Source organism: Callithrix jacchus, chromosome 16 (assembly GCF_049354715.1).
Source record: "Callithrix jacchus isolate 240 chromosome 16, calJac240_pri, whole genome shotgun sequence".
NCBI lineage: Eukaryota > Metazoa > Chordata > Mammalia > Primates > Cebidae > Callithrix > Callithrix jacchus.
This window is the reverse complement of record NC_133517.1, coordinates 88,555,001-88,569,326: the sequence shown is the minus strand read 5'-3', so window position 1 is coordinate 88,569,326 and position 14,326 is coordinate 88,555,001. Positions and strand designations below refer to the sequence as shown.

The window sequence follows — 14,326 nt, the reverse complement described above, 5'->3', positions numbered from 1 at the left end:
GCTAACCCCCTAAACACCCCACCCCACATCAAACCGGAATGATACTTCCTATTTGCATACACAATCCTACGATCTATCCCCAACAAACTAGGAGGCGTCCTAGCTCTCGTACTATCCATTCTAATCCTAATACTCATCCCCTTAACACATCTATCCAAACAACAAAGTATAGCATTCCGACCAATCACCCAAATCCTATTCTGAACTCTAGTAGCCAACCTACTCACACTTACATGAATCGGGGGTCAACCAGTTGAATACCCATTTATTGCTGTCGGCCAAACAGCATCTATTATATATTTTCTTATCATTATCACCCTAATTCCCCTCTCCGCTCTAATCGAAAACAAATTACTCAAATAATAAACGTCCTTGTAGTGTAAATTAATAATCCGGTCTTGTAAACCAGAAATGGAGAACGTCTACTCCCCAGAACAATCAGGGAAAGAATATCTAATTCCACTATCAACACCCAAAGCTGAGATTCTGATATTAAACTACTCCCTGAATAACAAAGCTTGATCTTATTGATGGCTCAGCAATAAAGTACTTTGCAAGTATGCACAACATTTCAACCCCTTATGTAATTAGTGCATTAATGCTTTACCCCATGAATAATGTCCAGCACTATAAATGTTTAAATATGCATAGTACATTAAACCAAGACATGCATAGCAACCTCCACAAACATGCTTATAAGCAAGAACTATAATTATACATTGGACTATAGCACATAAAATTCCTATACCACATAAAACGTCTCAAACATGAATATCACCCGCCAACTACAATCATTTATTGTACATTTGTACATTAAAACGTTGATTGGACATAGCACATTTTAATTAGACAGTCAACCCAACCATGGATAGCCACCAAACGCACTTGGTCTCTTAATCTACCAACCTCCCTGAAACCAGCAACCCGCCCACATCTGCTAGTATTCTCGCTCCGGGCCCATATAGATAGGGCTTGGTTATACTGAAACTATATCTGGCATTTGGTTCGTACCTCAGGGCCGTAGGTCAGATTCAATGTAGGGGATAGCTGATAGGAGGTTTGTAATTACTGTAGCCCCCCAAAATGATATTTGGCCTCATGGGAGGACATAGCCTATGAATCCTGTGGCTGTGAGAACACCCGCCTATGAGTGAGAACATGTGGTGTTTGATTTTCTGGTCTTGTGTCAGTTTGCTGAGAATGATGGTTTCCAGGTTCATCCATGTCCCTACAAAGGACACGAACTCATTGTTTATTATACCTGCATAGTATTCCATGGTGTATAATGTGCCACATTTTCCCTGTCCAGTCTGTCATTGATGGGCATTTGGGTTGGTTGCAGGTCTTTGCTATTGTAAACAGTGCTACAGTGAATATACATTTGCGCGTGTCTTTATAATAGAATGATTTATAATCCTTTGAATGCATACTCAGTAATGGGATTTTTGGGTCAAATGGAATTTCTGTTTCTAGGTCCTTGAGGAATCACCACACTGTCTTCCACAGTAGTTGAACTAATTTACACTCCCACCAAAAGTGTAAAAGTGTCCTATTTCTCCACATCCTCTCCAGCATCTCTTGTCTCCAGATTTTTTAATGATCACCATTCTAACTGGCATGAGATGGTATCTCAATGTAGTTTTGATTTGCATTTCTCTAATGACCAGTGATGATGCGTATTTTTTCATATGTTTATTGACCTCATGTATGTCTTCTTTTGAAAAGTGTCTGTTCATACCCTTTGCCTACCTTTGAGTGGGTTTATTTTTTTTCTTGTAAATCTGTTTTAGTTTTTTGTAGATTCTAGATATAAATCCTTTGTCAGACTTTTTGTCTATTGCATTGTCTGGCTGCAAATTATCTGAACTTTTATTCTCTGCTTCCCTTTTAAAACTGAATGCCTTTAACAGCATGCAAGTCACCTCTTGAATGCTTTGATTCTTAGAAATTTCTTTTACCAGATACCCTAAAGTATCTCTCTCAAGTTCAAAGTTCCACAAATCTGTAGGGCAGGGGCAAAATGCCACCAGTCTCTTTACTAAAACATAGCAAGAGTCACTTTTGCCCCAGTTTCCAGCAAATTCCTCATCTCCATCTGAGACCACCTCAGCCTGGATTTCATTGTCCATATCATTATTGGCATTTGGGCAAAGCCATAAACAAGTCTTTAGGGAGTTATAAACTTTCCCATCTTCTTCTGAGCCCTCCAAACTGTTCTACCCTCTGCAGGTACCCAGTTCCAAAGTTGCTTCCAAATTTTCAGCTATTTTTTAGCAACTCCTCACTCTACTGGTACTAATTTACTGTGTTAGTCTGTATACATGCTACTGAGAAAGACATACCCAAGACTGGACAGTTTACAAAAGAGAAAGTTTTATTAGACTTACAGTTTCACATGCACATGGCTGGGGAGGCCTCAAAATCATGGCAGAAGGCAAGGAGGAGCAAGTCATATCTTACATGGATGACAGCAGGCAAAGAGAGCTGGTACAGAGAAACTCCTGTTTTAAAACTGTCACATCTTGTGAGACTCATTCACTATCATGAGAACAGTGCAGGAAAGACACACCCCATAATTCAATCACCTCCAACTGGGTTCTTCTATTGATGCATGGGAGTTGTGGGAGTTACAATTCAAGATAAGTTTTGGGTGGTGACACAGCCAAACCACTATATGAGTGTGAGACAGAGAGTGTGTGCATGTGCGTGTGTGTGTGTGTATTTTGTTGTAGAAAGCTAAGAACTTTATTTTGTGAAGATTCTCAGAATATAGAAAGTTGAAGGAAAAGTTTTAACAGCTGCAAACCAATCTGTAGTAAAAAAAAAAAAAAAAAAAACAAGAAATAGCTTCTATAAGCTTATGTAGATACCGATGATAAAAAGTTCAAATTGGAAAGTTTTTGAATAATTTCCTAATCTAACAATTTTAATAGCTTACCATCTGTCTTAGTTCAACAGTTTCTTATAAAAAGCATTCATTTTTTTTCTGAAGATTTTTCTCGTACTTATTTCTTACTTTAATTATAAGACTTCATCATGATTTCAAATATACTGTTTTTTTTACTTAGCCTTAGATTGAAAAAAAAAGAAATCAAATTTCTGAACAGTTTCTGAATTTTATTTTTCTTATACCAGGTTAAAAATGAATATAATTTAAGTCAATTTTGGAATTAGGAGTATAATATTTTACTTCTGTCTCAGTTTAAATTGGGATTCTTTAATAAGTTATTTCACTTCTTTAGAATATAAGATAATATGTAATTATTATATAGCTCTGTCTTTGTAGTACCTTTCATATTTTATGAATTTTTGTGACTTTTAAAACTGGCTAAAAGAGAAATCCAAATGGTTCCCCTCATAGAATATGTGTGAAGTGGTACAAGTTGATCATCTTTCGCCTGAAAAGTTATAATCCAAAGTGTTCTAAAATTCAATTCTTTTTGAAGAATGAAATAATGTCACAGGTCATCCCTGATCTCTTGTAATGAGTCACAGTCAAAACACAATAAAAATATTGTTTTCTGCCCAAAATTATTTAACATATTTTATAAAATTGTTACCTTCAGGCTATGTGTATTAGGTGTGTAGGAAACGTAAACCAATTTTGTGTTTAGAGTTGGATCCTTTTTGCTGTGATATCTCGTACATACAGAAATATTTCAAAATTTGAAAATGTCTGAGATGTGAAACACTTCTAGTTTCAAGTGTTTTGGATAAGGGACACTCATCTTGTAGTAACTAGGTCCCTTAGTGGTTAAACATTTGAGAGTGAGATGACTTAATTCAGCTTTGCTAAATGTATTATTCTTTTATCAAATATTATCTAATCTTTTCTCAGTCTCTTCTTTCCTTCTGTAAACATTTATTGAATACCTCTCATGAATCATCAAAGAGTTGCTCTAAGAGTAGAAATTCTGTTTCTATCCCTGTATCCTTAGAAAACACTGTGCTAGACATTGAAGGAGAAAACAAAGCCATAAAAGACCTAGAACTAATAAAGTCTATTAGTAGGCTTCACTAATATGCAACAGTTAAAGTTACCGTATAGAAGACATCATCGTTTCTTTTTCCAAAGCAACTTTAATATCTCAAAGGTGGGAAAGTCCAGTTTAATTCTAATGCATAGCTGTAGTTCAGACATTTACCGTTGTTCTCTGCATTGTCAAAAAGTGATCACGTGACTTTTTTATTTGTCTTAAGCCTCTGTGTTTCTGGATTTCCAGTATAGAAATGAAATTGTTCATTGAAGCTTTAAGCTGCTCTGCTTCCTACACACATGCATTCATTATTCTTTCGGAGAACATTTGTTGAGTGCTTGCAGTGTGCTTGGTGTAGTGGGAACACCAGGATGAATTAGATAGCATCTTGCCTTTTCTGTGCTTTTAGTGAGGTAGCATGATGTGATGAACATGCTGTAGACTTTGAAACTATTTTATTAAATTCTCTTTCTTTGGTGACTTGTTGCATGAGTTTTGAGTCTGGAAGGCCTTAATGGATGAGTGTGACTTAAATGACACAAAGACATTGTATCCCAAGTGAATGCATGAATAAGCCATAGCATTATTAAACTACAAGGCCTGCTTAGGAAAGAAAGAATAATGTAATTAGAATGGAAGTTTAAAAATGTTTTATTTGAGAGAGTGATGAAATGGCATGCCTTCTCCCCATCTGTCTTTTTTAAAGTTCTGAATACTCTATTGAGAAAGTTTTACTCATGTTAAAAATTGCAGACAATATAAAATATATATGGTTAAAAAATAAGTCTGTTCCCTTGCCCCTGGCTCAGGTCCTCCTTCCCTTAGGCAAGCACTATTAATGATTTTTCTATGTGATCTTTGGAGATGTTTTTTCATACGCAAATAGGCGCGCGCGCCTGTGTGTGTGTGTGTGTATTCCTCTGATGGGGATAATGGTTAGAAATGCAAATGTGGTATGCTTTGTGTAACAATATATTTTGAAGATCTTGCCATGTCAGCATATCCTTTACATTATCCTGTTGAGTAGCTATACAGTGTTGCAGTGCATGGATATATAGTCCCTTGTTTTCATGAAAAAGTTACTTTAACAAAGTCTCCTTGGTGAACCTTTAGGTGGTTTCCGATGTTCCTCTCAGAAACAGTTTTTCAGTGGATGTCATTTGTGGGATGAATCTTTAGAAGTGAAATATCTGGTTCAGGAGGTCCTTGCATTTTAAATTTCGATTGATATTACCAAATTTCCTTTTAAAAAGACTTTTTAGTCATCTGTACCCACTTTCTAAATGGTTTATGAGAATGCCACTTTCCCCATAATCTGCCGCATGGTATATTGCCAGCTTTTTTCTCTCACTAGTTGCCAGTCTCATTGATTAAAAATGTTATTTTGTTACAATTTTCAATATAGGTACTGCTGAACTTCTTTTAATATGTTTAAATAGCCATTTGTATTTTTCTTTCCAAGCTGTCTTTAACACCTTTTTCAAATTTCATTTCTCCTCTGATAAAGAGAGGCAAGGTTCTGGTGCTCTGTCTAGTTATCCTCCTCCTGCACTGATTTACCTCTGAGGAAAACAATATTTTATACCTCTGAGTTGATTCATTGTACAGAGTAGCTAGAAGTACAAAAAGAAGGTCTATATTTGTGAACAGCTTGGTATATTATACTTAAAATTTTTAATTTTTATTCTTAGAGAATGGAGAATGAAGTCAAAGTTTGATTAGGTAAATACCATCAGTTATTTTCAGAGATAACTTGTCATTGATAAAGGATATATTTTGGAGGAGATGAGAAGGGATATGTAATTTGGAGGCTGTTCTGTCTTAGGCTAGAGATTATGGGAATCTAAAACTAAGGTGGAATTGGAGGGGATTGGGCTGTTACCAGCTTTTACTATTTGTATTACTCCAGTACCAGTTTGGGCTCTTTTTTTTTTTTTGAAAATGATTGACGTTTCATACTTTCAGTCTTCCTTAAGGGGAAAAAATTACATCCATTGAGTAGAACAGTACCCAGCATTTGGTAGGCTTTCAGTGAATACTTGTTGAATGAATACCTTTCAGAAAGCAGAGTAATTCTTGTCTTCTAGTTGATTTCATACTTCAGAAAGATCAGATTTTGCCCTGAATTGTGAACTCTTCCTGTTGTGATATATATAATATTTGAAGTTGTATTTAAGATTTAGATGTAATTTCCTCTGTGCCAAGGGTTAAAATGCTTTTTTTGGCGAGGGAAGTGGGGCTGATTTTTATTCAGGCTTCTCACAGTGGTTAGAGCCACTTTGTCTTCGGAACAGTCACAGCACAGGAAATGCATCACTGAGACTGCCTAGAAAAGTTTGACCAGCTGAATCTTATTGCTTAAAATACACATATTTACAAAAACTGATAAATTGTAACATGCCTCATACAGGAATGTGTTTGTATTTGTAATGTCCTAACTGGATGTAACACCAAATCCTCTACCAGCCTTCCTCATTCACCTGGAAAACCAGTGTCAATCACATCTTCCTGGCCTCCTAACTATTCCTTCAATTCCCTATAAAATCTCTCTCTGAGAAGGGTAGCCTCCTCTAGCAGGGGCCAGACTGTGATGGGGAATTAAGCTCAGGTCTGCAGGTTGCATTTTGGTGTCCCTCTTCTTGTGCCTTGAGGGTAAGATGCTGCAGTGAATCCCACAGTTAACACAACTAGTTCCCCACTGTAACTTGAAAGAAACTTGAGAGGGTCAGAATACAAACATCTGATCAGTAGTTAACTGAAAAAGGATTCATTTTGGTAAAACTTGTTCGCCTTTGATAACGTTTCAGAGAGTTATTTGGGAATAACTCTTTAAAAAAGGTAAAGTAAAGGCATTGGAGGGCTTTGACACACTCTGGCTGACTTTATACGCCTACTTGTGCCCATTGGATTTATCGGAGGGAGGCAGGCGCTACGCTACCTCCAGTGCCCACAAAGCCTCCTCATGGCTATTCTGGGCAGGGCCGACATTTGGGCCACAGCTACTTCAAGTCTGTCATTGAAGATCCAATTAAGCTCCTGTCTGAAATTCTACCTTCTGTCCCAAGTGGTTGTGGACACCTCCAGGGGTTGGTATCAAGTACCACGCACAGCCATGGGAGGCGTCAGACTCAGAGCATATTTCCATTTATAGGGAACAGAACACAGGCCTCTGCATGACCATGGAGCAGTGTTCAGATTGCCGTGATGAATAGAGTAAAACCTCTACTTTGAGCACAGTATCTTCGGTAAACACTGGGCACTGCAGTCAACAGTGCTGCTGAATCACCTAAGTACACAGTCAGAAATTTGTTCCATAAACAGTAAATGTGTAAGACCAATTACCTTGAGAGGGCATCTTGCTCCAGAAGATGCTTTTAAAATGCCACATTTTCCAGGGTTCTAGGTATGAATGTTGGAGGTAGGGAACCTGGATTCTGCTTTCCTTTCGCTGATCAATGGTCCAGTTCCTTCTGGATCCCTGAATCTGGAGTGAGGCAGGAGGGAGGTTCCAGATTGTATTTTGCGGATAGGCCTTAGTCCTTTAATCCTTTTCTAGGTTGTATCTCTTCCCCAAGTAGCCTATTTAAATATAAAAAAAAGTTGTTGTCTTTCAGAAAAAATTGTTAGCTAGCCCTATTCTGTGTAAGATTATAGAAGACATGTAGCCAGTTGGATGAAGATTTATTCATGGTCTTTAAAAGTTTGAAACAAATTATATAGAACCCATTTATTGTTTGGCACTAGTGTGTATAACTTTAGTTGGAAAAATCTTACAGGAGCATGACTGTTCCAATTCTAGTCTTCCTTCAGGGTCTAGCTGTCTGTAGCTACCTCCCCTTTGATTGTTTCAGTAAAAATCACAATAACCTTTATGCTCACTCTGAATTTTAAAAATACTGTACCTTTATAGTTGTTCTTTCTCAATTTTATTTATATTATATTTAACACACATTTCACTTAAAAGATGAATTCTTTGAGGCCAGGGATTAAGCCTTATGTATTCGATGCTCATTGAAGAAAATAGAATAGGATCTATGTTGTTGGCCAGTTGATTTACTTTTGAATAATGGAGTAAATTGTTTGTGATTCATAGTATTCTTTTAGTAGCGCGTTTTTCACTATCATACATGGGTTCTTGAGAACTGTTGGATTTCTTAATGCCTCCAAATTGTTTATTCAGAACATCAGTTAGGGCCACAAATTATTTGAATTGGTACTGGCTAAAAATCTTCTAAACTTCGTGAGGGCAAAAATGTTAATTATTAGCATTGATTAAGGGATGATGTGATTTGTTGAGTGAACTCTGATTTTGTGAATTTTTTAAAAAAACACTTAAGTAAAGCATGTTCAGTTGAAAGAACAGCTTATGTGATCATCCAGATTTCTTTCCTGCTTTACAACTGAGATAAAGCTGCAGCTTTCTACAAAGCAGAGTATAAATATGAGGAAAATGGTGAAAGGGGGAGTGACAGAATTGAAGAAAATGATGATGATGATGATGATGATGATGATGATAATGAAGGAAGGTAATGTTGCCCAAAGATTTACTATGGGCCATCTCTGAGCTAAGCACTTTACACATATTATCTCATTAATTATCATCATAATTCTTTCAGATACTGTCTTTATTCTGTAGGCACACACAAGATCATAGAGAAGTTAAGTGACTTGCCCAAGATTGTACAGTTAGTAAGAAACTTTGAATAGGTACTTTGATTTTAGAAATGAAGACTATTTATCATGAGGAAAGAAGCAATGGTAATTAATAGAATTGAGAGTAGGTAGTTAATATGCATGACAACCAGCTGTTACCCCTACAGAAATATTATTATTTAAATTTAGTCATTTAACCAGACTCTGTTTGTCACTATTGAAGAGTATGTGAAGACTAATAACTTGTTTTTATTTTTAAAAATCTAAGCATATTTTTTACTTTATAGAATATTATGCTAAGGAAGATATGATATAATGTTTTTTTTTCTTGAGACAGTATCTTGCTCTATTGCCAGGCTCTATTGCATTGAGGCGATTATAGCTCACTGTAACCTCTACCTCCTGGCTCAAGCAGACTTCCCACCTCAGCTTCTGGATTAGCAGGCACGTGCCACCACACCCAAGTAATCTTTTAAAATTTTTCTTAGAGACAACATCTTGCTGTGTTGCCCAATCTGGTCTGAAACTCCTGGGTTCAGGTGCTCCGCCCACCTTGGCCTTCCAAAGTATTGGGATTACGGGAATGAACCACTGTGCTTGGTCAAAATTGATCTTTTTTACAAGCCTTTTTTGTGTGCTCTGGATAAGACTCAAAAGTAACCCAGAAGCCACAAGAAGCCTTGTTGAGTCTTATTCTGGTTGCTCAATAATCATTCAAAACCTAGGGTTTTGTATGGCTTTTGGGAGATATGCTGCTTGACTGTTTATTCACTGTTAGACATTATCTGAATAAGGAATTGAACAGCCGAGTAGTAAGTGTCCCGAGAACAAGAGAGACTATGGCAAAACAGAGAAGTGAATATATTCAAGAGCCCCAGGATTTGCAGTGTAAGTCTGGGCTTTGGTTTTTGTCTACATAAAATGAAGAGATGTAATTATTACTGCCTGCTCCTCAGTTCTTTCCAGCTGTAAAATTTGTGATGTATTCATTTTTTCTGCAGATAGCTACTGATCATCTACTTCCTTCAGTGTCCAGTACCATTCTGTATGAATGTGCAAAAACTAAGACGTTTTTATCGTAGCTTTTTAGCATTAAGTGTTTTTGTTTTCATAATTGGTTGTTTTATGTATGATACATTGTATATTGTTTGTTTAAAATTTTAGATATGCTTTTAATTATATGGCAAGACTTTAAATAGCTTTTTCTTTCTGAGATGGAGTCTCACTCTGCCGCCCAGGCTGGAGTGCAGTGGCACAATCTCAGCTCTTTGCAACTTTTACCTACCAGGTTGAGGCGATTCTCCTGCCTCAACTTTCCAAGTAGCTGGCATTACAGGGGCGTACCACCACACCCAGATGATTTTTGTATTTTTAGTAGAGACAGGGTTTCACTGTGTTGGCCAGGCCGGTCTTAAACTCCTCACCTCAGGTGATCCGCCCACCTAGGCCTCCCCAAAGTGCTGGGATTATAGTCATACAGGTGTAAACCACCATGTCCAGTCTTAAATGGCTTTTAAAAAATAATTTATCCTATATCATAAGGAGTACTTTTTGAAGTTTTGTATTTTATAATAGAAATTTTAACTCTGGATATTAAAATCGCAGAATTTTTCATTTTTAAGACTTTACTTTTGTAAAGATTGATCAAACGAGATTAGAAAAAAATGAGAACTTTGGCATATTTTGCAGGAAAAATAGTAAAAGAAATGCAAAATCAAAGTTGTTAAATATTCAAGACTATTAACATGCAGTCTTAATGCAGGTTTTTAACTGTTTTTACATGAAATTGACTAGAATAAATGCCACATATTTAAGGTTTACAATTTAATACGTTTTAATGTTTGTATATACCTGTGAAACCATCACCACAATCAAGATACTCAGCAGAGCCATGCTTAAAAGTCTCCTTTTGCCTCTTTCCATTTTTCTGTTCCTATATTCTGGAACTTTCTTCTGGGATGCAGTTAAATTACTTGCAAACTGTTTTAACCTTTCGAGTTTTTGTTAGACCCAATCCAGAAAGTGTTTAGACCAGGGCTAATTATTCCCATTTGCTGAAGCAAGATCCTTCTAGGTACTCTATTCAGTGCACATGAATCATGACATTTCCAGTCTGGCTGGTAGAAGAGACTTTTTCCAGCCCTGTACCAGTGCTGTGCCCTGTTCCCCTTAACCCTTTCTGGTGGTTCTTTCCATGGCCTTGGGTAGTTTCCTCACCTGCATACACTGATCAGTACAAAACTAAGTACTCAAGGGAACACTGCACAGCCCCAGAATCCTTATTCTGTATTTTTCTTTCTTCTCTGGCATCTGTCCTGTGAAGTCTAACCTCTTTGATCACCCTGGACTCTCAGCTCCTCCTGAACTCGGGGAGTCCACTTGGCTCAACCTGGTTTTCCCCTTCCTGCACAGCACGCTTGAGACTCTGTCAGTCAGAGCAGTAGGCTAGGGTAATAAAAATAGGGCTCACTTGGTTTGTTTTCCCACTCTCAGGGATCACTGTCCTTCATTGCCTAAGTCCCATACCTTACGGCAGGAGGAGGAAATCTGGTCCCGTTTTAAATTAGCATTAAGCAGAGAATTTAGTTCTGCTTAACGCTAGTTTAAAATTATGATAAAGATTGGTTCTTATGCCCAAATAGTATGATTTTCTTTAAAGAAATAGCCTGTAAAAGGCTGTTACTTAATAAAAAGTGTATGACTTAATAATATACCTTTGCCCATATGGTAATGATGCTTTAGTAGAGTTTTTTTTTTAAGCTGTTATATATATTTTAATTACGAAGACTGGCTTTATATAGCTGAATCGTACCACTTAAATGTTTGTTTAAATTTTAGAATAGTAGGAGATAAAATGCTAGCCATATCTTAAGTTTTACATGATTGAGAAATGTATTACTCATACAGTAGGAATTTGGGGGTATCCTTCTCTGATTAATAAAGCCTATTATTTATTTATTTTTTATTTTGTTTTTATGACAGAATCTCGCTCGGTTGCCTAGGCTGGAGTGCAGTGGCACAATCTTGGCTCACTGCAGCCTCTGCTTCCCAGGTTCAAGGGATTCTCCTGCCGCAGCCACCCAAGTAGCTGGGATTGCAGGTGTGCTCCACCACGCCTGGCTACTTTTTGTATTTTTAGTAGAGATGGGGTTTTGATGTGTTGGCCAGGCTGGTCTTGAACTCCAGACCTCAAGTGATCTACCTGCCTCAGCCTCCCAGAGTGCTTGGATTACTGTCATGAGCCACCGTGCCCAGCCTCTTCTGGGAAGTCTTATAGAAGAATCAAGGATGAGAATCAGAAATTTCACATACTAGTCTAGTTCTACCCCTTTTTACACATTTCAGTTGGAAACACACCTATTTTCCATCATTTTCAAGAGGATTCTCTTTTAAAGTTACTGTTAAAGATTAATGATCTTTGAAACAGTCTAATTGCTTTACAAACCGTATTCTGTAGAATGCTGCTGACCCAAAAAACATTAGTATGTGTTCAGCAGTAGAGGAAGGGTTCTGTGGTCAGTTCACTGAAACAATGAGTCAAAGTTAGGTGTTTTCAGTCCATCTTCATGAAACTCATTGTGCCTAAGTTCTAGGGCAGTGTTCATATATCATACTTATTACTATAGATGTGTTAGTAGCTATCATATTTATGCTTTGATTTTTTTTGTTTGATTTATGGCATTTGAATGCAATATTTTCTTTTTTTTTTTAATTTTTATTTTTGTAGAGACAGGGTCTCACAATGTTGCCCAAGCTGGTCTCAAACTCCTGGGCTCAAGTGATCTTCCCATCTCAGCCTCCCAAAGTGTTGGGATTACAGGCATGCACCACTGCTCCCAGGTGAATCCAATTATTTTCAACACCGTTTTCACTGCATGCAGTATCTCATCTCTGCTGTTATAAATCCTATAAGGATTCAGGCAAGATATAAATATCAAAGGAAGTCTGCGCCAGTCCTTTAAAGATTGCTTAGTTAGAATTTTTGTAGCAAGATTTAACACAGAAACGTTAAGCATAGACCCAAATATTAAAAAAAAAAAGGAAAATAACATTTATTTTATATGCTGTGTTAGTTGCTTTATATTGATGCTTGGAGGTGGATGGTATTGTTGAGGTTTGCAGAGGTTAAAAAAGCTGGTAAGTGATAAGAGTTGGGATTCAGTTTCTTGTCTTTTTGATTTCAAAACCTAGACTTTTTGCTCTGCATATTGCCTGTGGAAGAAGTAGTGTCAAGAAAAACGAAAGGAAAAACTTAAATTATGTTTCAAATTTTGGTGAAATCAGATATTATATGACCACAGAAAATCAGTTTTTTGAGTATATGTTAATTTATCTCTCATCTATTGGGAGGACTAGGGACAATGCTCCCGTTTTAAGTCTAATATTCATAATGGCTTTAGGATTTGAGTTACTTTCAGAGCTTTACTTTTACATCTGAGTTCTTGAGACTTTTAAAACATTACATTTATTATGCTTTTTTTTTGTTTTACATAGTAAACTTACTTTTAAAATATTTGAGTGTGCCTACTGTGTGACAGGCATTGTGCTAAGGCCTTTGGCATGACCTGATTAATTAAGGATGTAGCTTTTTTTTAAATTTAATTTTATTTTTCACTCTCAGGATATGCTTAAGGATACATGTTCTCAAAACCATTTTTAATTACCAAAATATTACCACGGTTATTATAAATATTGCCCTGACCTTAATTTTTTAGTCTCTTGATTTCTCTAAACTTTTCACTTTCATTTCTTCAGAGCCAAATCACTCACCTACCACCCCATGATGATTAGCTCTTGATACTCTAAAGAGGCCATATCCATTTTACTTCTGTCTGCATCCTGTGGAATATTATATAAAACAATAAGAAATTATATTCATAATTAATAAGTTTAGCTCATCCTCAGTTATAGTATGCTTTATTGTTTATCCTTCCATATTTGAAGTTAAACAAATACTGGGGATGTAAATTTAATATTTATATAGTACACTCCAGTCCCTGACTGTTTACTTCAGCCTCAAACTTATAGTCTCGATTACATACAATGCTTCTTTCTCCTATGCCTTTGCTCAGGTTTCCTTCACACTCTTCAGTGTCCATAAATAACTTCCGGTTGTGTTTCTTAATGTCTGCTTACTCTGTTTCGGAGTATCACATGTGGGACCATCTTTACTTCCTGTCTTTCGACTTCATCCACTCTGCCATGGCATGTGTCAGGATCTCTTCCTTGTTGTCACAACACCCTAGATGTCTCTGCCATTGCTCTTACTGCATTAAATTTTTTATTTGATGTGTTTTTGTCATGAGACTGAGCTCCTTCAAGGAATTACCATTTATTTTTTATCTTTATATTTTCATTGTCTAGCACAGTATTGGCAAACAATAAAAGTCTGGTACGTACTTGATAAATGCACAAATAAATGACATTGATTTTTATGTTTATCATTTTAAAACTTTATAATACAACTTTTACTTGTTTTGCTTATTTTAAATATTTATTTCAGGACTATATTATTCTTGTGAAAGATTCATGGGTAGATTTTGTCTTAAAATTGTGAAAAAGTTGTCAGAAGCCATATTTATATAATGATATTCAAGGGCCATGCCATGGTGAGATTCTTTTTCCCCTAATCTCCACTATTCCTCCACCTCTTAGGATACAGATCTTATGAATGAGACAGAATAAAGGACTTTAAG

General features: G+C 36.5%; 1 protein-coding gene across 7 annotated transcripts in view; it reads left to right on the top strand.

Annotated features, from left to right (window-relative positions):
- Window positions 1–14,326, top strand: part of EMC2 (ER membrane protein complex subunit 2) — a 128,880-nt gene that overhangs the window by 29,885 nt on the left and 84,669 nt on the right. The window lies entirely within an intron of this gene.